This window comes from Solanum tuberosum, unplaced genomic scaffold, assembly GCF_000226075.1.
Source record: "Solanum tuberosum cultivar DM 1-3 516 R44 unplaced genomic scaffold, SolTub_3.0 scf00046, whole genome shotgun sequence".
Classification (NCBI taxonomy): domain Eukaryota; kingdom Viridiplantae; phylum Streptophyta; class Magnoliopsida; order Solanales; family Solanaceae; genus Solanum; species Solanum tuberosum.
Window position 1 is genome coordinate 466,064 of NW_006238971.1, and position 22,271 is coordinate 488,334.

General features: G+C 34.4%; 1 pseudogene; it reads left to right on the forward strand.

Annotated features, from left to right (window-relative positions):
- Nucleotides 1–5,336: 5,336 nt before the first annotated feature.
- LOC102593318 (histidinol-phosphate aminotransferase, chloroplastic-like) lies at nucleotides 5,337–19,928 on the forward strand (annotated as a pseudogene).
- The last annotated feature ends 2,343 nt before the right edge of the window (nucleotides 19,929–22,271 follow it).

Genomic DNA, 22,271 nt, shown 5'->3' on the forward strand with positions numbered 1-22,271 from the left:
GTACTAGTCTTTTTTGTAAAATTTGCAAAAAGACTAATCACAATGCAGAAAAGTATTGGCACAAAGGCAAGCTCTAATGTAACTTTTGTAATATGTTTGCCCACATTGACAAGGATTGCTGGCACAAGCAACGTGAGCAAGAAAATTTCTGTGAACAGCAGGAGGAAGAAAAGGAAGAAACAATTTTCTTTTCTTCTCAATCTGATGCTTAAAAAAAAGTAATTAATGGTATGTTGATAGCGGTTCTACCAATCACATGACGGGAGATGAAAAGACCTTTCTCTCAATTAATAGTAGCATCACTACTAAAGTGAGAATGAGGAATGGAGCCTTAGTTGATGCAAAAGGTAAAGGTACCATTTCGGTCAACATAAAAGGGAAAGGTAAGCAAATTCATGATGTTCTTTATAATCCTGACTTGGAAGAAAAATTGCTTAGTGTTGGTCAACTCATAGAAAATGGTTATTCTCTTGTGTTTAGAGATAATTATTGTAAGATTTATGATAAAATTGAGTCAAATCAAGTAATTTTTGAAGTAAAGATGACAAAAATAAATTTTTCTTTCCAATTTCATCACAATGCATTCAAAAATAAAGTTGTAGATGATTCATGACTTTGGCACAAAAAATTTTGTCACTTGAATTTTCATGATTTGAAACTTCTCAATTAAAAAGACATGGTGCAAGACCTTCTGGAGATACAAACTAAGGTGGATCCATGTGAAAGTTGTATATTAGGAAAGCAACATAGAAAGTCTTTTTCAAAAGGGATGTCTTGGAGAGCAAGTGTACTATTGGAACTAATTCACACCGACATTTGCGGACCAATGAAACTCCATCTCTTGGAAGTCAAAGATACTTTCTAATCTTTATTGATGATTTTTTAAGAATGATTTGGATTTATTTTTTGAAAAAAAAATCAGAAGCATTTGCTACTTTCAACAAATTTAAAGCCCTTGTTGAGAAGCAAAAAAATTACAGCATCAAAACCATTCGCAGTGTAGAGGAGGTTAATACACAAGTCAAGAATTTGAAGAATATTACAAAAATGAAGGCATTCAAAAGCAACTTACAGCAGGGTAAGCTCCTCAACAAATGGTCTATCTGATAGAAGAAATAGAGCCATTGTTGAAATAGCCAGAATAATGATGAATGAGAAAGGGATGCCAAAATATTTTTGAGAAGAAGCAGTGCATACAACAGTTTACATACTCAATAGTGTCTGACAAAGGCATTGAAGGACAAGATACCAATTGAAGCTTGGAGTGGAATGAAACTTATCTAAGTCATTTTAAAATTTTTGGGTGTAATTGTTATGCTCATATACCTGTTGAGAAAAGAACAAAGTTGAGTGATTAAAATTTGAAAATGTATATTTCTTGGTTATAGTGATGTGACAAAAGGCTATAGGGCCGGTGTTGAGCTAAAAAATTATGATGAGACAATAAAGCATGATGTTTGGAAAAAAGCCAGTGCAGTAGAAATTCGGATGATTGAGAAAAATAATACATGGGAGCGTCTGACTATACCAAAGAAAGAGAAGTTCTAAGTCTAAAATGAATTTACAAAACAAAGCTCAATCAAAAAGGAGATATTCAAAAGCACAAGAGAAAGACAAAATTCAATTGCATTATTGCCAGACAGGAGAATAACTTGCTGACATCTTCAGCAAAGCACTTCCTAAAGAAAAGTTTTGCTATCTTCGAGAACACATTGGAGTTGTAAAGAAAATGCATTAAGGGAGATGTTGGAATTAATGCATTCACACCTTGATATTTAGTCTTCCAATATTGTCTCTTAGTTTTTCAAGATGTCTTTTAAGATTTTGTATACATGTATCTAGTAAATTGTGATACATGTATCTAGTTATTTGTGCAAGTAGTATAAGAATGAGATGAAGTTGTTGATTGTAATCATCCCAAGTGGTCTTAAGTAGCATATATAAAACTTGAGCATTCTCTTAAGAAAATATTTTCCTTCTATAATTCCTACATTTTCATCATCTTAGTGCTTGTTAGAAAGGTAGATTAATCAAGAATGTTTGAAGCATGAAGGTGTTCATGAATATTTATGCAAATGTATGCCTATTAGGAAACAAAGGAAAGAAAAATAATCTTTTTCCTATGATTTGTCACGTACCTAACGGTAGCTAAATTCACTACTATTATCCAGTTGACTTTTTTCGTGTTCCCTTTGAAGTTTCTCATCTTTCAGTCAAGGGTATCGTTCTTCATTTGAATATTCCGTCCCCATCTGCTCTTACGTAATATATGTCCTCTATATTCTTCATTTGGATATTTGTCTAAGTTTAGTACAAATTGTGCACGTCCATGACCATTAACAAAGTGAATGGAGAGAATTAACTACCAAATAGAGTGGTGGTGTCAGTGTGGATATAAAATTTATATCCACAAGTATGTCTTTTTCATGTCACACATGTTAATCATCCACATTCACAAACTCACAGGGATCAGAGATATGCCAAGTTATCTAATCTGTTTTCTACAAAACAGTCTAATTTCGTGAACATTTTCAGGTTTACGGTAAAAGTCCCTCGATAAGATGTCATTCTTCTGATCCCAAATTTACAGCTACATAGTAATTTTCTCTACCAAGCTTTTATATGGACTTGACAAGTAAGCCATAGGGTCTCTGATTCCCTATAAAATGCCATTTCAGCTTGGATGGTGAGAAAGTAATAATTGGTCCTCTGATGGATACATTTATGTTTACGACTCTAAACTCGTTAGAAATATTAAGGTATACGATGAGGCTTGCATCGATATTGTATTCCATCTTGTCATGTTTAATGTTGTTGCTTTGTGTAGTTGGAGTGGACAAGTTTCAGTTGCAGAAACATAAAATGTTTAAACTTTTTGTATGAAGTTTTTTTGTATAGTGTGTTTTTTTAGGAAAATCTTGAACCATTGGTAAATTTTTCTTTATAGGACCTATAGTTAACGGGTTCAAGTTGAGGAATGAACTATCGTGGGTTGCCTCATGTTAGGTTGTTTATGTTACTTCCACTTGGGGATGCGATCCTTCCCAAACCCTACATCGTAAAACGTGGAATACTTGGTGTTTTAGGCTTCCTATTTTTTAAAGTCTGGTTTTGCACATGCACGCACATCCATGAACAATTGAAATTTCTTGTTTCATATTTTGATCTCAATAAAAGCTAAAAAAATGTATTTATTAATAGAGTGATAAAATACATCCCTAAAATAATTAATATTAAACTTTCATCTAAATATAAGGGAAAATGCATAAGTACCCCCTAACCTATGCCCAAAATCCCCAAGACACACCTAATCTTTACTAAGGTCCTATTACCACCCCCACCCCGAACTTATTTTATAGATAATTGTCTACCCCTTTTCGGCCTACGTGGCACTATCTTGTGGGCCCAACGCGTGTTGAACTAATTTTTCAAGGGTAGTGCCACGTAGGCCGAAAAGGGGTAGAAAATTAATTAAAACTTAAGTTCGGGGGGGGGGGGTAATAGGACTTTAGTAAAGGTTAGGTGTGTCTCAGGGATTTTGGGCATAGGTTGGGGTACTTATGCATTTTCCCTAAATATAACACAAAAAGGTAAAATAGAAACACCATAAACATTAGAGAAATAACAACACTATCAAATTCTCATTTTTAAAGTCTGATTTTGCACATGCAAAGTGAAGATACCCGTCAAGTTGTGTTCTTCATGCACACTATAAGGTGGTTTGGAAACGAGTTATGCGTGTATTAAATTTTGCATAAGTAATATCATTTGTTGGTTAGGAGTGTTTATGTATAAAATTAATACGATGTTTGATTTGCAATTTAAAATTTTGTATAAATAATACACATATAAGTTATGAGAAAATTTATGTATTATTTTGTGCTATATAGAAAATTGAATAACTAATACATGAATAACTAAACCTCCCATAATTAATATTTGTATAAATAATATAAAAAAATTCCCCATAACTAATCTCTGAAGTGACAATTTACATGTTAAAGAGGGTAACATGAATACATAATCATTCGACTAAACTCGATATATTATTTTGTATAAAACTTAAAATTATTTAGTAGTATTTGAATTTTTAGGGCACCCATAGTAAAAAAGAGATTGATTGGTGCACTAAATGAGAGCTGGTCTTTAACTCCTTCAGGTCTAGGGATTGAATCTCACTTACTATCATTTTGTTAAGTTGTGTGTTTCCTAAAAGAAAAAACACTTACAAATCACATTGAATAATCAAAATGCGGAAACGAATGATAGTTTTTGTGATAACGTAACTTATTATCTTGTGCTCGTCAACTTGTTGTCACTACAACTTTTTTCATCTTATAATTAAAAAGCAATAATACCTCGTCATCTTGAAATCCTGAATTCACCTTTAAATCTCTGTATAACTAATCTCTACATAACTCTAACCAAGTACCAAATAACCCCGCAAAAAAAGTTAAGATATTCACACTTTCAGTCACACACCTTAAACTACTTTGAGTTATCATGTCAAAACTATTATGAAAACTTGAATTACCATGTTAGAATTGAACTTCAAGAATTTGGTTTCTAATCCAAGCTCATTGCACCAGATTTGTCTAGTCCGAATTGCCTTTCTTGTGCGGTTTGCAAGCTATAACATAGGAGCGAGAGTTGTACTCTTTGCGCATCCAAATGTAGCAGCTGCGGGTTTCCCTAATAGGAATGGCAATGGAGCGGGCCGGATGCGGGGCGGGGCACGTTAAAGGTTGTGCGGGCAGGCTGAAGTGGTTGTTTCTTAAAATTAATGAGGAGCAAGGCGGGTTGTGGGTATATGTGATTCTATGCGGGTTCAAACTTAATTTTAACTTTTTACATGTTATAAGAGTGATATAGTATTTTTTTTGAAACTGATGAGTGATCGAGTATTATTTATTAAGATAATTTATTTAAAGCTACTAAAATATTCACGATAGTAAATGAAAATGTTTCAATAAAAACTAATACAATTATGTTACATGTTTCCCAATTGACCTCTAAAAAATAAATTTTGAAGTCATTATCTATTAAATTAATACAACTTAATGAAAAAATGAATTTATTTTTATGAATTTTATATTTAGTATCAAACTTAACTAGAAAAAGAAAATATTAAAAAAATATGCAGTACAAGTTCATGTCAAACGGGTCTATGCAGGGCAGATTAATTTTATTACGGGTTAAGCTCAACCAGCCCCGCACCACCCCATTGTCATCTCTATTCCTTGTCATTAAAAAAAAAAACTGAATTACATTTTGACTATATTTTATTTTAAATACACTGCAAATGTTGATTACATTTTAAATAAACAACCCTTAAATGGCTACTAATGCACTTCACCTAAATTCAACTGACTCTCTGCCTTAGGCCAAGTGGACACCACTCTCCTTTGCCTGAACCTGGTTCTCTCCCGCCGGCGAATCGAGTTGTACGCAGTTTCTCTCTCTACTCTCTCTCTCTCTCTCTCTATATATATATATATATATATATATGTATTGATTTTTAGCTGCAAATTGATTTTGCGTTAAGTTTTTCAAGAAATGAACTTTGAACGCAGGGAATAACAAGTTTCGATTGATGGGTGTGATTATATTATGCAACATTTCATCTATTTGCATTGGTAGAGCAAAACCCATTTGTTTAATTGAAGGAAATCAGAGGAGTTGAATTACTTGTATGGCCTCTTCAGTGTCAGTGCAAGAAGAGGAGAGTCATCAGCAGAAACAATGTGTAAATGGGGGTTCTTTTATTCGTACCCATCTTCTTAAATTGTCCCCTTATCAACCCATTTTGCCATTTGAGGTGAGTTTGTAGGATCCATTTCTTATTTCTTGTTGTATGGTTGGTTACATTTTATTTTACTCTATTTATTGGTGAAAGGAGTTAATCAGTTATATATGAATCAATGCAATCAATAGTGTTACCTGTTGCTGGTGAGAGGTAGCAGGTATCCCATTGAATTGGTCGAGGTGCACGAAAGCTCGCTCGGACACCATGGTCATAAAAAAAATATAATAGTGTAAATGGGGGTTCTTTTATCAGGACCCATCTTCTTAAATTGTCCCCTTATCAATCCATTTTGCCATTTGAAGTGAGTATTTGGGATCCACTTCTTATTTCTTGTTGTATGGTTGATTACATTTCGTTTTACTCTATTTATTGGTGAAAGGAGTTTAAATTATATATGAGTCAATGCAATCACTAGTGGTAGTTGTTGCTGGTGGGAGGTGGCAGGTATCCTTTGGAATTAGTCGAGGTGCACTAGAGCTGGCTCAGACACCATGGTTATCAAAAAGAAAAAAAAAATATTACCTGCAATAGTGGTACCTGTTGCTGGTGGGAGGTGATAGGTGGTAGGTATCCCGTACAATTAGTCGAGGTGTGCGAAATCTGGCTCAAACACCATGGTCATAAAAAAAATAGTGTTACCTTCAATATTGGTACTTGTTGCTGGTGGGAGGTGGCAGGTATCCCGTGGAATTAGTCGATGTTAGTTATTGTTTTTTCTCTTTCAGTTGTTAGCTAGTGTTTTAGTTGATCGAGTCTTTAGCAAATAAGTAGGTTGTTGAATAGAAGTAGGAGAATCTTTTTAATTTGTTACTAGTTGAGTAATCATAGGAGTTAGTGGATTGCTACGTTATTTTTCCGTGAGTAAAACTCTATTTAAAGAGGTCACTTGATGTACTTCAAAGACACGATCATTATTTTCGCCAATTGAATAGAGTCCACGTTTTTCTTCTCATCTCTGTTTTTTCCATCAATGGTATCAGAGTTAGTTTGGTGAGAGAAATACTAAAAGAAATTGCAGCAGCAACGTTTGAATCTATGGCTTCAGAAAACTTTGTGCAAGCAGCCATTCCTCGCTTTGATGGTCACTATGATCATTGGAGCATTTTGATGGAGAATTTCCTAAGATCAAAGGAGTATTGGCAAGTGGTTGTGGATGGCATACCAGAACCAGCAGAAGGCACAGCAGTGTCAGATGCATAAAAAGCAGAAGCTAAAGCAGCAAAGTTGAAGGACCTCAAGGCGAAGAATTATCTTTTCCAAGCAATTGAACGTTCAATCTTGGAAACTATTCTTTCTAAAGATACTTCTAAGCAGATTTGGGACTCCATGAAGAAGAAATATCAAGGATCGACGAGGGCAAAGAGGCAGCAGCTTCAAGCACTTCGTTCGGAGTTCGAAACTCTTCGAATGAAATCTGGAGAGTCAGTTATCGACTATTTTTCACGGGTGATGACAGTCGTCAACAAAATGCGGATCCACGACAACAAGTCAAATGAAGTTACAATTGTTGAAAAGATTCTTCGGACCATGACACCAAAATTTAACTTTGTTGTTTGTTCTATTGAAGAATCTCATGATATTGATTTGCTTTCAATTGATGAATTCCAAAGCTCTTTGTTGATTCACGAGCAAAAAATTACTCAACAAGAAAAGGAGGAGGTGGCATTGAGTGCCTCAACAGATGATCGTTCCGGAGGACAAGGGTATAACAGAGGTAATGGTAGAGGCAGAGGTAGAGGCCGAGGCAATAGTGCTTATCATGGAAATCGTCAACAGCGTCAAGACCATGATAATCAAGGTAGAGGAAAGGGGCGAGGTGGCAAAAACTCAAAGTCATGGGACAAGTCTAAAGTTGAATGTTACAGATGCCACAAATTCGGTCATTATAAATCAGAATGCCGAACAAATTTGTCTAAGTTGCATGGAGAGGAATCTAATTTTGCACAAACGAAGGAAGAAGAAGAGGTTTCACTTTTGATGGCATATCATTCCAAAGAGAAAGTTTCCACTAATTTATGGTATCTCGATACCGGCTGCAATAATCACATGTCTGGGCAAAAGGAGGAATTCTCAGAGTTGGATGAAACTTTTCGAGGTACTGTGAGATTTGGAGATAACTCAGTGGTCTCTGCCATGGGAAAAGGGAAGGTGCAGGTCTCAACCAAAAATAACTCTATTCATACCATAGGTGATGTGTTTTATGTTCCTGCTTTGAAGACAAATTTATTAAGTGCTGGGCAACTTCAAGAAGATGGATATGAAATTAATATCAAAGGTGGAGTGTGTAAGATACGAGATTCTCATTTGGGGTTGATCGCGCAGATTAACATGTCAAATCGCTTGTTCCCGTTACATCTTCACAACTCTACAAAATCTTGTTTTTCTGCAAAAGTGAAAGATGATGCCTGGTTGTGGCATTTCCGTTATGGGCACCTTAATTTTAATGGACTAAGAATGCTACATCAGAAGAAAATGGTGAACTGTCTTCCTTAAAATGCAACTCCTTCAGGAACTTGTGAAAGTTGTGTTGTTAGCAAACAACCTTGCAGTCCATTTCCACAAGGCAAATCTAGGAGAGCAAAGGCGTTGCTGGAATTGGTGCACTCAGATTTTTGTGGACCAATAAATCCAAATTCCAATGGTGGTAAAAGGTACTTCATAACCTTCATTGATGACTTCAGTCGGAAAACATGGGTGTATTTTTTTACAAGAAAAGTCTGAAGCGTTTGACATTTTTAAACGTTTTTAAAGTACTTGTTGAGAAAGAAACTGGTAGTCCATTGAAAGTTCTTCGTACTGATCGTGGAGGAGAGTTCAATTCTCAAGAATTTACAAATTTTTGTGATGAAAATGGAATCAAGAGGCAACTTACAGCAGCTTACACACCTCAGCAAAATGGTGTTTGTGAGCGGAAGAATCGCACAATCCTCAACAAAATGGGAAGTTTGATGTATTTAACGGCCACAAGGCCTGATATTATGCATGTTGTAAGTCTTATTAGCAGATACATGGAAAGTCCCAAAGAGATGCATCTTCTAGCCACAAAGAGAATTTTTCGATACTTGCAAGGAACTACTAATTATGGTCTGTTCTACGCGAAAGGAGAAAAAGCAGACTTAGTTGGCTTTACTGACAGTGATTTTGACTGGAGATTCAGATGATCGAAAGAGTGCGTCTGGTTATGTCTTTATGATGGGGTCGGGAGCAATTTCATGGTCTTCGAGAAAGCAATCAATTGTGACTTTATCAACTACAGAAGCTGAATTTGTGGCAGCAGCAGCATGTGCCTGTCAAGCAATTTGGATGCGTAAGGTTCTTGAAGAAATTCATTTCAAGCAAAATGGCTCTACTACCATTTATTGTGACAGCAGTTCAGCAATAAAGCTCTCCAAAAATGCTGTTCAGCATGGGCGAAGTAAACATATTGATGTCAAATTTCATTTCTTAAGGGACCTCACAAAAGATGGAGTAATTGATCTCATCTTCTGCAGAAGTGAAGATCAGCTGGGTGAAGTGTTTACCAAATCTCTCAAGTTAGCATCCTTCCTGAAGTTCAGAAAATTACTTGGTGTTTGCACTTTGGAAAATCACATTTAAAACAAGTTGTCTGCTGCAAGCATGTTAAACTGATAGTATGACTTTCAGTTTAAGGGAGGGATTGTTAGTTATTGTTTTTTCTCTTTCAGATGTTAGCTAGTGTTTTAGTTGACCGAGTCTTTAACAAATAAGTAGGTTGTTGAATAGAAGTAGGAGAATCTTTTTAATTTGTTAGTAGTTGAGTAATCGTAGGAGTTAGTGGATTGCTACGTTATTTTTCCGTGAGTAAAACTCTATTTAAAGAGTTCACTTGATGTACTTCAAAGACATGATCATTATTTTCGCCAATTGAATAGAGTCCACGTTTTTCTTCTCATCTCTGTTTTTTCCATCAGTCGAGGTGCCGAAAGCTGGCTCGGACACTATGGTCTAAAAAAAATAGTGTTACCTACCATTACCTTTTAAGTGACCTGTTTGTATAAATATATTCTTAGTGCGTAGAACTTAAAGCCGTTGCTAATTGTATTGTAGGAGACAATGTACCGATTATAGTCAACCTTTCAGAGATTTATATGTTAGTAGAAAATATAAAGAACTTTTTGTACCTTTTAAAAAAAATTATTTTTGTATAATATTGGCATGAGATGAGTACATATGAAGTAATATGATCAGTGAAGATTCATATAGACGATCCTAATTTGTTTGAGACTGAAGCTTAGCTGTTGTTGTATGGTTTGCCTTATATTGTGTTGAGCGAATCAAGTTAAATAATCAAACCAAAAGGAGGACATTGAGAACTTGAAATCACTACTGACAATGCTCAGTGCTGCAGCTTGATTTTAGGGGTGGGTGGGGGAACTTATATAGGACTTTGAATCACATTTGCTTTCTTGGTTGGGCAGAGGGCATTCATTAAAAGGGAACAATTGAAAATTGTGAAATTTGAAAGGATACTAACTAAAAATGTTAAACATTAGGTTTGTGCAGGGTGGGGGGAAGCAGCTTCTATCTGGCATCTGAGCTTTGTCATTGACTATTTTGTCAATGGTTTCAGTGAACCATTCTAAGTATCCTGTCAATTTATCTTTATATAGCATTTAGCCTTAGGGACATTAGATGTTCTCCTCTATTTAGTGGGTGATTGTTGGTTTATCAGCTTGGCAGGTTTTGTGAATACAAGTCGTGCGGCCAACTGTTTGATATTGAAATGTGTGATATTTGTAGTAATTAAATTTACTTAATGAAAAATGTATTTTCTTGGCACAGTAATTTCCAGTATATCATCCTTTGGGTCTTGAATTATTTTCTGACGAAGTAAGCTAAATCTTATGCAATATAGACCCTTCGAGTCTTGAATCATTAGGCATACAGGAGTTAGTTATATCTTCTTTACTTAGCTAGATAGGCTAAATGACTACTAGGACGTTTGTTTGTTTTTTACAAAATTTTTTTCTCTTTTCTCCATTTGTTGATAGACATAAAATGTAAAGTTCTCCTTCTGTCTCTCTGGAAAAAAATATGGTTTTTAATGTTAAGATTGAATTTTGTGTCTTCTATGCAAAGAACGGTGTTGTGAGGAAATTCTGATATATTTGTTGTTTTCCTTTTCATTTTTCTGGGATATGATGAGTTAGTAACCACCACATGATTGGTATTTATGTATTAGATGTGATATTTTCTTGTTGCATCTGAAAAATTGCTTGCAACTATACAGGTATTGTCCACTCGTCTTGGTAGGAAGCCAGAGGACATTGTGAAATTAGACGCTAATGAGAACCCTTATGGCCCTCCTCCAGAGGCAACTTAGTATCTTTTGCAATGCCCACTGGTTAATGGAAAAATATCTGGGTATTTATTTTCCGCCTTCTCAATTTTAAGCTGTTGAAGTTCTTGCAGGTAAACGAAGCTTTGGGGGCTATGAAATTTCCGTATATTTATCCTGATCCTGAAAGCCATACGTTGCGTGCGGCTCTTGCTGAAGATTCTGGCCTTGAATCTGAATATATTCTTGCACGGTGCGGTGCAGATGAACTCATTGATTTAATAATGAGGTAAATATCATGATTAGACTATCTTTTTATATAAAGTCTAACTAAACGCTGACAACAAGTGTGGCATTTTGAGATATAGTCCTTGTTTGACCTACAGTTCAGATATTTAACTGTTCTCTGCTGCAGATGCATATTGGATCCTGGTGACAAGATTGTTGACTGCCACCCACTTTCACAATGTATGAATTTGATGCAGCTGTAAATTGCGCAGATGTCATCAAGGGTAGATATGAACTTTAATTATGTTCCTCATTATTATCATACTGAGTCTTAGATCCTTTCTCTTCTAGAAGAGTCGTGAGACTTGGACTTGTTTTGGTGCAACAAATCATCTTTGGTTGAATGTAAGAGAGAAAGAGATAAGATCCTATTGTCTTTTAGTTCAAGAAAGACCAAAACTTCTAACTCACAATCTTGTGCAATAACTTGGTTTTACATTTGATTAAATACCCTGACATTCTTATTAATTTTTTGATCAGTGAAATACCGTCATTATCTGATGACATCTATTTATGGTTGAGATCAGCTCTTTTTGATTCCTGAAACAACTACTGTTATCTAATCATTTTCATCCCAAAGGATGTTGGATTCCTAGCTTTCATCATTAGAAGCTGATTATTTATGTGTTTTATGGGGGATTGATAGTTTTCATAACAAGTAGTTGCATTGGAATCACAGCAGCTTGTTAGTTATTGCTGTTACTTAATCATCAGGCCTTTTCCCATAAATGACGTATTGCTTGGTTACTATACTGTGAAACTATGAAATTTAAGAGAGAAATGGAGTGAGAAAATGCAGAGACTCTACATTCAGACAATGCGATCTTTAAAGCATGAAGCAAAATGAAATAAACTGATAATTTCCAATTTTCTTCAATGTGATAATTATTATTGAGTCTTCTATCAATACTGTAGCTCTGTCAAACTGGCAGTGTATAGGAACCCAGATTTTAGCCTGGATGTAGAACAGATTGCCGAAGTGGTTGAACGTGAGAAACCGAAGTGCATATTTCTGACATCGCCTAATAATCCTGATGGGAGGTATTGCTACATTGTAATCTTGGTCTATTTCTCATTGTGGTTGTACTTTGCTCCCTTGATTGTACTGCATGTGAGAGTCTCTCCCCCCCGACCCTCCTGTTTAAGTTCTAATCATCTTCAAAGCTTTCAGTTTCACCTTCCCTTTTTCTTTTTTTCACTATTTTCTAAGTCCACGAGATAAAGAAAACGACTACTAGGAAAGTATTACTAGAATTTCAAGTTAGCCAGAAATACTGTATTTCTTTTTTTAATTGGGGGAGAACACCAATGACGAGATGGTCTCGATACTATTCCATCATCGTTTGGTGGACATATGGATGGAAAGAAACATTAGAATTTCTTGAAGGCAAACATAGAAACATACATAGCCTTGAACAAAATTGTATTTCTATGCTAGCTTTTTGGTGCAACATGGCTGTTGTAAATGATGTAGATTCCATGCTAATTGTGATTGGGGCTTGATACACTTTGTAATTTTTAACACACCATCTTAGTGTTGTTTTACCATTTATAGAATATCTTTACTTATTATTATTATTATTAATGACATCATTGGAAATTTGCTCGCTTTCCACTGCGTTGACTTTTCTTTTCTCTAGAGTTTGTTTGGCATTATACATTTTGATACCTTACCTCCTTTATGTTGTTATTCTATTGAAACAATCTATCTTGTTGTTGAACAGTATAATTGATGATGAAACTCTTTTGAAAATACTTCACCTGCCCATATTGGTAATATTGGATGAAGCATATGTTGAGTTTTCTGGAATGGAGTCTAAGATGAAGTGGGTGAAGAAGCATGAGAATCTGATTGCTCTTCGCACGTTCAGCAAAAGACCTGGTAGGTTCATTATTTCCCATTTGATATCTATGAGACAATTCAATATGTGTGCTTGGAAAACCCGTATGCCTCTTGTTGCTCTTTTGCGAATATAGTGCAAGATCTTATCAGTTGTGGCTGATACATCATCATCTCCTCTGTGTTCCTATTCGCAAAATTAGTGTTTACATTAGTGTTTACAAGTGCTATCATAAATGGGTGGTTGGGATTAAAGTATAGTTGACTAATTTAAATGGTATCCCAATCACTACAAGATAATGGATTTATAGCTACAAAATTTAAGCTATGAATTTGAAAATCGTAGATATTATTTAGTAATTGCCACAAAAATTTGAATTTTGTGGCTATATAAAAATTTGTCAAATTTCTTAGCCACGAAAATCAAATTGACAAAGCTAAATCCTAATTTTTGTTATAATTGCTAACAATCGTAGCAATAAGTACCTAAATAGCTATAATTCTTCTGCTACGGTGAAATTTAATAGCTAATTATAAGTTTTTGCCACACGATAAAATTAACTCTAGCAATAGTAATCTTTTAGCTACAATATATAATTTAAAACAAATATTGTAGCTAAATAATAATCTTGCTTCAAGTAATAAAAGATTGTGGCAAAAGTTTAATGAAATAGCCATAAATTATTTTGCTTTCATAATATTTCGTAACTAATTATTATTTTTTGCCACAAGCTAAAATTTATTGTAGTAATAATAACTTTTAGCTACAATACATTATTGTTGGAGCAAATCTCTAGCTAAACAATAGTTTTTCTTGAAGTTACAAAAATTGTGGCAATATTAGATAATATAGTCATGAATTTTTTGCTATATCAAAATTGCATAGATAATTATTCAATTTTGCCACGATCTGGTTAAAATTTGTTGAAGTAACAGTAACCTTTTAGCCACAAGAAATGATTTAAAATAAAATATCATAGCCAAAACAATATTTTTTTTTGAGTACTAAATAATCGTGGCAATAGTTGACATAAAAAGTATAATTATTTGTCATGATAAAATAATATAGCCATAAAACTATTATTTTGATAAATATTTCATAGTTAATAATTATTTTCAATCACAAGTTAAAATTTGTAGTACATACTAATTTTATCTATATTAAATATTTTTACGATTGAAATTACCATAATAATAGTACTTATATGGTCATAATAAATTAACAATAATATTTTGGTATTCAATGAGAGACACAAAATATGAAGAGTGTCACAATCTAAAGAGAAAATAAAAAATTTCGTAGAAAAATTAATAAATGTTGACAATTTGTTTACAAAAAATCACTCTACAAGCTACTAGTATTTAGTGTATGATTTAACCCAAAAAAAGAAAAGAAAATCACATTGCAATTGAAGACTTTTTCAACAAAACTCAATAAAATAAAGACCATCTCTCAGGAATAAGTAAATAAAATTGTTGACCTTACAAGAGTAACTCAATAAAATAAAGACCATCTCTCAGGAATAAGTAAATAAAATTGTTAATATGGAAATAAGAGTTCAAACTATCTATAATAACAAATCTTCATCATCAGTTTCTGGTTCTGATTCACTGACTTCAATAATATCATGAGCCAAGGTAACATCAGTACGGATAACATCAAGATCATTTCTTTTCCAATTCATAATGTCTTCATCATCCTCACATATATGCAATAACTCATTACAAGCATCTTGTTGAAAAGTATCTTCATCAATAGCACCTCCGGTAAAATAGGTAGAATGACCATTCAAAACAATTGACCAACTAGGATGAAGATGGTCCTTCACATTAAAAACTTGTTCTGCTTAAGATGCAAGCACAAATGGTTCATCTGTTACTAGTTTTTCGCTTAGTGTTAACACTAACAAAATCATGTTTATCTATTTTCACTCCTATTCCGATGTGATCAACATCCCACCAATCACATTTAACAAACAACCCGTTACCTTCAAAAATTGAAGTTCTATTATTCTAGTCAAAACACCATAGTAATTAATATTCTTACCATTCGCTTCTCCTCTTACTAAAACACCACTATTTTGGGTCTTCCTCGTTTCCTCAAGTAGTTTAGTATGAAATCTAAACCCATTTATTTCATACCCCTTGAATCTTTGAACACCATCAAAAGGGCCTCTAGCCAAAGAATACAATTAAATTACCAAAAGGATTTACCCCATCAGATGCTAAACCAAGTCTGACATTACGAGGATCTCTAGCAAAGCCCAGATTTAATGTATCAAAATGTTTCCATGCTTCAGAGTCTGCTGGATGTCTAAGAACCCCATCTTTTGAACGTCGATCATGATGCCATGTCATGTCTGAAGCTATTTCTGGTGATATAAATAACCTTTGCAATCTTGGTTTCAAGGGAAAGTAACGCAACACTTTTCGAGGAACTTTTTTCCCAGTTTTTCCTTGAGTATCCCCATTAGTGTTTTGACCTTCAACTGATTTCCACCTAGACTCCCCACAAATCAAGCAGGATTCAGCTTTCGCATTATGTTTCCAAAATAACATACAATCATTCTCGCAAGCATGTATCTTTTCATAATGAAGACCTAAATTTTGAATCACTTTTTTTGCTCCATAAAATGACTCTGGTAAAGTTTCACCAGAAGGAAGTGCTCGTTTAAATAACTTTAGTATGCTATCAACTGCTTTACCACTCAACCCATAAAGACACTTGATTTGGAACAGTTCCACAATTAGTGATAACTTGGAGAATGTCTCGCAACCAGGATAAAGTTGTTGTGCAGCATCCTCCAATAATTTGGAAAATGTGGAAGTAGATTCTGAAGCATCACCATGTTTATACTTAACCCCACTAGAATCATTTGTGATTTCAGGACCAACAACATCATATATCATTTCAAACATATCATCACCTCGCTCTTTTCTTTTCTTTTGAGAAGGAACACCTGGTTCCTTTCCTTTTTCCTCTTGATTAACATTTTGCTTTTTAGGTGCAAATTCTCCATGATAAAGCCAACGTGTGTATCCTTGAACTATCCCAAAAATTATTAGATGTTCCTTGACTTCATCTCTAGACTTGTGGAAAACGTTATTGCATTTCTTACAAGGACAAGGAATTTCATCTTCTAGTTCTGATTGCTTTAATGCAAATTGAAGAAAACTCTCAACTCCTTTTAAGTAAACGTCGCTCGATCTGTCAGTACAACGCATCCAAGACTTGTCCATTTTCAAATTTCCTACAAAGAAAAATAAATAGAGAAATATATTGTTAGCATGGGTTAGGAATGTCGTCCCTGGTACAGAGGAAGAAGCACGTTGTGTGATTGAACGGATGGATGCAGATGCTAACTATTAGCCACGCTACATCTTGCTACGAAAGAAAATAATGTAGCTAAAGTGTTTAGCCACGAAAAATTTCATATTTAGCTACAATGTATTTTGTAGCAATAGATGTCTTTTCTTGTAGTGACATATACCCACAATCTGCCCCACCCCGCATTAGTTTTTTTTTTAAAAATACTTCAACCCACCCTGCACAACCTTAAACCCGCTCCGCCCCGCATAGCCTTAAACCCACCCCGCCCCGCATTCACCCCCCCTCCCCCAATTGTCATCCCTAGAGGTGGGTGGTTATGTACACGGACATTACTTCTACTTTGTGAAGATAGATAGAGTCTTGTTTTTGAGAGAATTTCCCTCTCCCACTTGTTTTTCATAGATTTCAGGTAAGAAAAAAGAGGCATTTGTTCACAAAGGAAGAACCAACCTCTCACACCTATGCATTGGAGCATCTGTATATCTCCTTTACACATGATTGAACTATCTCAACTTCATTTCCTGAATCTTTGTCCTCTATCGAGGCCAAAAATATCTTGTTCAGAATATCTTATTTCTCTCGATATGCCCATACATCCAACTCAACATCCTTATCTTCTTCAAAACTTTCATTTTCTGAACCTGCAAGTTCTTGACTAGCCAACACTCTGCTCCATATAACATAGATGATTTAACCACCATTCTGTAATATTTGTCTTTAAAGTTTCTGAGAATATTGAATAAAAGGTGTCAAATAAGTCTTGATTTTGTTCTTGGTGACACTTTGACCAAGAAATGGTCAAACCCACTTAAAATATGTAATAAGTTAATTGGGACAAAATTAATATTTTCAAAACTTTCTAATCTTTCATAAAATACAAAAAAGAACACTACATTTTTCAACTACTCTAATTATAACAAAACCATTAAAAAAAAGGTAAAAGAAAATAGGATTCAAAAGTTCATCTTCTTCTCTCCAGTGTTCTTCTTCTTCTTCCTTAGAAAATTCAACCATCAAGAAATATTCTCATTCTCTTCCTCTTCATCTCCGGCTATCACTCTATCTTTCTGAACTGAACATCATCTTCGACTGTCACTCTTCTTAAAATGGATAAGTCATTTTTTTGAAAGATTTTAGAATTTTCAAACAACACACTCTTGATATTAAGTTTTTTTCTTAGGCTATTGAACAAGAAATCGTTCTATAGATGTGAAAATTGAATAATGGTGTAATGATACCTATTATTTCTTGTTTTTGACAGAAAATTGACAAACCCAAAAAACCCTAGTTTTGAGGAAACGTATATGTATTGTTGTCGTTCAGTGAAAAGTCATTTTTATTGCTTTTGCTATTTTTTTGTGACCATTTTATTCATATGATTGTAGAAATATAGTCTGTTCGGTTGTCCAACATATATTTCATTTTTTTGAAAGAAGTGTTGTATGTTGCAACATAATAGTGATATATTCAAACATAGTTGTCATATGTTGTCAAATTATGTCATATGAGTCATATGTTGATACAGATGACCCATGTGTTGCTACAGATGAACTATATGTTGCTACATATAACTCATTTGTTACAACATGTGACCCAAATGTTGTTACAAATGAGTCATATGTTGCTACAGATGAGCCATATGTTGCTACAGATGCTCCATATGTTGCGACATATAACCCATCTATTATAACATATGACATGTCTGTTACAATATGTGACCTAAATGTCGCTACAGATGACCCATGTGTTGCTATATATGAGTCAAATATTGCTACTGATGAGGCATATGTTGCTACAGATGACACATATTTGCTATAGATTGTTAATTTGTTCCTACAAATGACTCATTTTTATAATTTTTAGGTTGTGCATTCATGGTTTGTCCCAACAGAAAAGGAGTTGTAAATGTCATTTCTAATTACTCTAGGGTTTGTTGAAATCTTATTTGATCCTCTAGTGGATAAAGTTAAAAGGAAATTGGTTGGAGCAACAACCATCAAAAGGGAAAGAGTTGATGATGGTGAATTTCATGTCCTTAATGAGGATATGGTTGATGCAGTTGTAAGGGTTGGTGTTAATATTGGTGTTGGTGCTGGTGTTGATGTGGGTGGTGGTATTGGTGTTGGTGTTGATGGAAAAAGTGTTAGTGTTGATGTTGGGGTGTCATTCCATCAAGCAAGGTTCAGGATCCATATACTCCACAGGCCAAGAGGAGAAAAACAATATTTATCAAGGTAATATCCAATATGAAGAAAAAAATATTTGGAGAGGCCATAGAAGAGAAAATGGTTCTCAAGAAGGTAAATATTTACAAGTTCGTGCCTGCAGCTAAAAAGGCTATATTGTTGGAACTGATGAAAACAAAGGATCAACACAAACTATACGCCATGCAATATCTTGATGAAAATGATTTCAAGAACATGACAAGTATGACAACTTGGTGGGATGACTGGGTTATTTTTCTCTACTAACCTTCAATTTATAATGTTTGTTTGTTTTATCTTTTCAATCATTAGTCTTTAATATTAATTGTTATTTCAGTGTATTGATGAAATTCTTAGCCTCATGTGGGAGAGGCATTCGAGATTCCATGAGCACTATGATTTCACGAATAGAATCTTGGATCTCAACTTATATACTTACTTCAAAAACAATTACAAAGATATAAGTGATGAAGCAACAACACCTAGTGGCAGAAGCTTAAAGCAGCTACTTGATAAGTGTGTATGGGAAGACGATGTCATTGACTACGTTAGGGGCAATAGACCATATCCTGGTGGCATGGATTGGATTGGGGTAAAAAGGGTTATTGCACTCATGAACGTAGAGAAAAACTTTTTGTGACACTTGAGATCTTCTTGCACGAGGGTCGCATGAATGTTTATGACTGCAACAAGATGGTTTATGAACATAGCCAATTTTTGACATTCATACTACCTGTGTTCGAGTTGCTGCCAATTTAGTTGAGGCAAAGTGAAATAATGAAACATTTTCTAGAAAAGTTCATCAATGAACAATGTGAATTTAAAGGTCGAGTGGATATCATGGTCAAAAATGAAATTGGTGCCGCGTGCGGGTCATACTCACTTGCATTTATTGAGCATTTGATAACCGACACTACTATGAACCTCCCAACACCAAGTTGTGTGACAATACAGTTTCAAGGATGCAATGGGTTTGGGCAGCTGGGATAGTATGTAGGACCTTGGAGCCTTGACAATGTGTGTGTAATTAATGACAATGTTTTGTTTTATTTTTATCTGTTGCAACATACGTTATGTTAAGAACAAGTACACAAAATTGTGCATCTGTTAGAATAGAAGTGCATAACTATGTTTATTTAGACAACTATAAAACAACGCTTTTTAATTTGTTGAAACATATGTCTATTTGATGGATTTAGTCTATAAACAAGAAGTGTTTTTTAATCTGTTACAACATATGTCAATTTGATGTATTTAGTCTATAAACAAGCAGCGCTTTTTAACCTGTTGAAACATATGTCAATTCTATGTGGCAATTATCAATTTCCAATTCAACATCCAACACCCAAAGGGAAATTCTAGCACATAATTTGCCAAACATAAACATATTTACATTACATTATATAAACATATATAGATATTGATAGTGACATGTAAGTAGTATCACCATTAAGAGAAGGCTAGGCTACATAGAAGCATCCATATTTACAAAGACACTAACACAAAAAAAATATATCAAAATTTACATCTGAAACGCTCTAGCCTATACTACTAATTCATCCAGTAAAAAAAGACTCGACAAAATGGGAGGATCTGGAGTCAACATTGAGCGATTAAACCTAGAGAGGCATCAACATTCTTGAAGGGTGGTGGATTAGAGCTACCCACGCACTCTGTCACAAGACCACCTATAGAAAAACAAACAACGATAGTTAGTAGGAGGAAGAAAACCATAAACAACGAGACAAACATTATGTTATAAAGCAAGAAGACTTACAAAAATGATGAAGCTACCCTCCATTAGACAAGATCCGACAACAACAAACAACGAGCATCACCCATGCACTAAGAACACAGTTGAAGAAGAAATCATATTAGCTGAGAACAATATAATTACGTTGATGACCCACAACAGGAGCATGCAGAGACTTAGATTCGTCCAAGGTTGTAACATCTTCTCAGGAGGATTTTAAGTGAGAGTGAGAATTAGGGAACCAAAGTTAACTTATTTATAACCCTGTCGAATGGGTCGTTAATTGTTGTTAGGCCAGTTATGGGTTGGGGTCTGCCCATGAAAATGGAATAGTTTGTATTTTATTGAAACTTATTTGTATTTTGTTGCAACTAATTCATATTTTGTTGTAATTTTCATAAATTATGTTTAAACTGATTCATATTTTGTTGTAACTTTTGTAAATTATGTTGCCACAGATGCCAATTAGATGGATATATTAATTGATAGATTAAGTAATTTAGTAATTAATTATGTTAAATTGGACCATATTTTATTACATTAGACGATAATTTAGCAATAAAAAAATGCTATAACACTATGTATAACAATTATCAATTGTGTTATATCACTATCAAATGGAATTACTTAGTCATTGGATGATGAAATAGTTGTATAATACTATATGTATTGAATAATTGATAAGATTGATGAATATTGTTACATTAGACCATAATTTTGTAAATAGACATGTTTTAACACTATATATTTTTCACGACACGAGCCTACACCCTGGACGTGGCTGACACTCGAGAATCATTGCTGGTCCCTAAGCGGAAGACTAACTCAAGTATACAAATCTTAAAACAGAATAAAATTCATGAAACTTAAATACAAAGCTTTAACTCAAATGTAAAACTCTGAATAAAATAATATATTCAACTCACCATAAAATAGGCAACTTAAATCTTTAAAAACATTTAACAAATTAAATGAACACACTTCTGAAACTCTTACTGTCTATCTATGAAGCCTCTAAATGACAAAGACAGAAGTCGGGACAAGACCCACGACATCCTAACAAAACTGAAAAGTAAATGAAATTCTAAGTCGGGACAAGACCCACGACATCCTGACAAAACTGAAAAATAAATGAAATTCTCCGGAAGCAAGGAGGCTCACCATAGCTAACTCGAACTCCATGTGGTATCCACGAAGCTCCTATTGATGACCCTGGATACCTATATCTGCATTATGAAATGATGTAGACCAAATGGCTCAGTATGTGGAATGTACGAGAATGTAAGGGAAATTCTAAAGCATAAACATAAGCTTGAACTGGTAAAAAGGAAATATACTTACCTCTTCTCAACTCACTCAACTCAACTAAACTCAACTCAAGAATAAAGATACTCAACTCAAAGATATGATACTCGACTCTGGGTACTCAACTCTGTCTACTCAACTCAATATAAAGCAACAATACATATGCAATATATGGAAAGCTTTTAAAACAGTAGAAAATAGCTCAGTGTATAGAAGAATACAATAACAACTCAATTTATATAATAAAATATAATATAATTTTGTGGGAGTTTCTCTAACCGACAATCATCAGTATGAGCTATGTGATGATACAGTGTCTCACCCACGCTGCTAGAACTATCCTATAACTTGCTGGGATATAGAACGCCTCAACTAAGTGGATCCACTAGTTTATGCTAAAAAGCATTAAGGAATCTTCTAAAAAGTATGACCCTTTCTACCCACG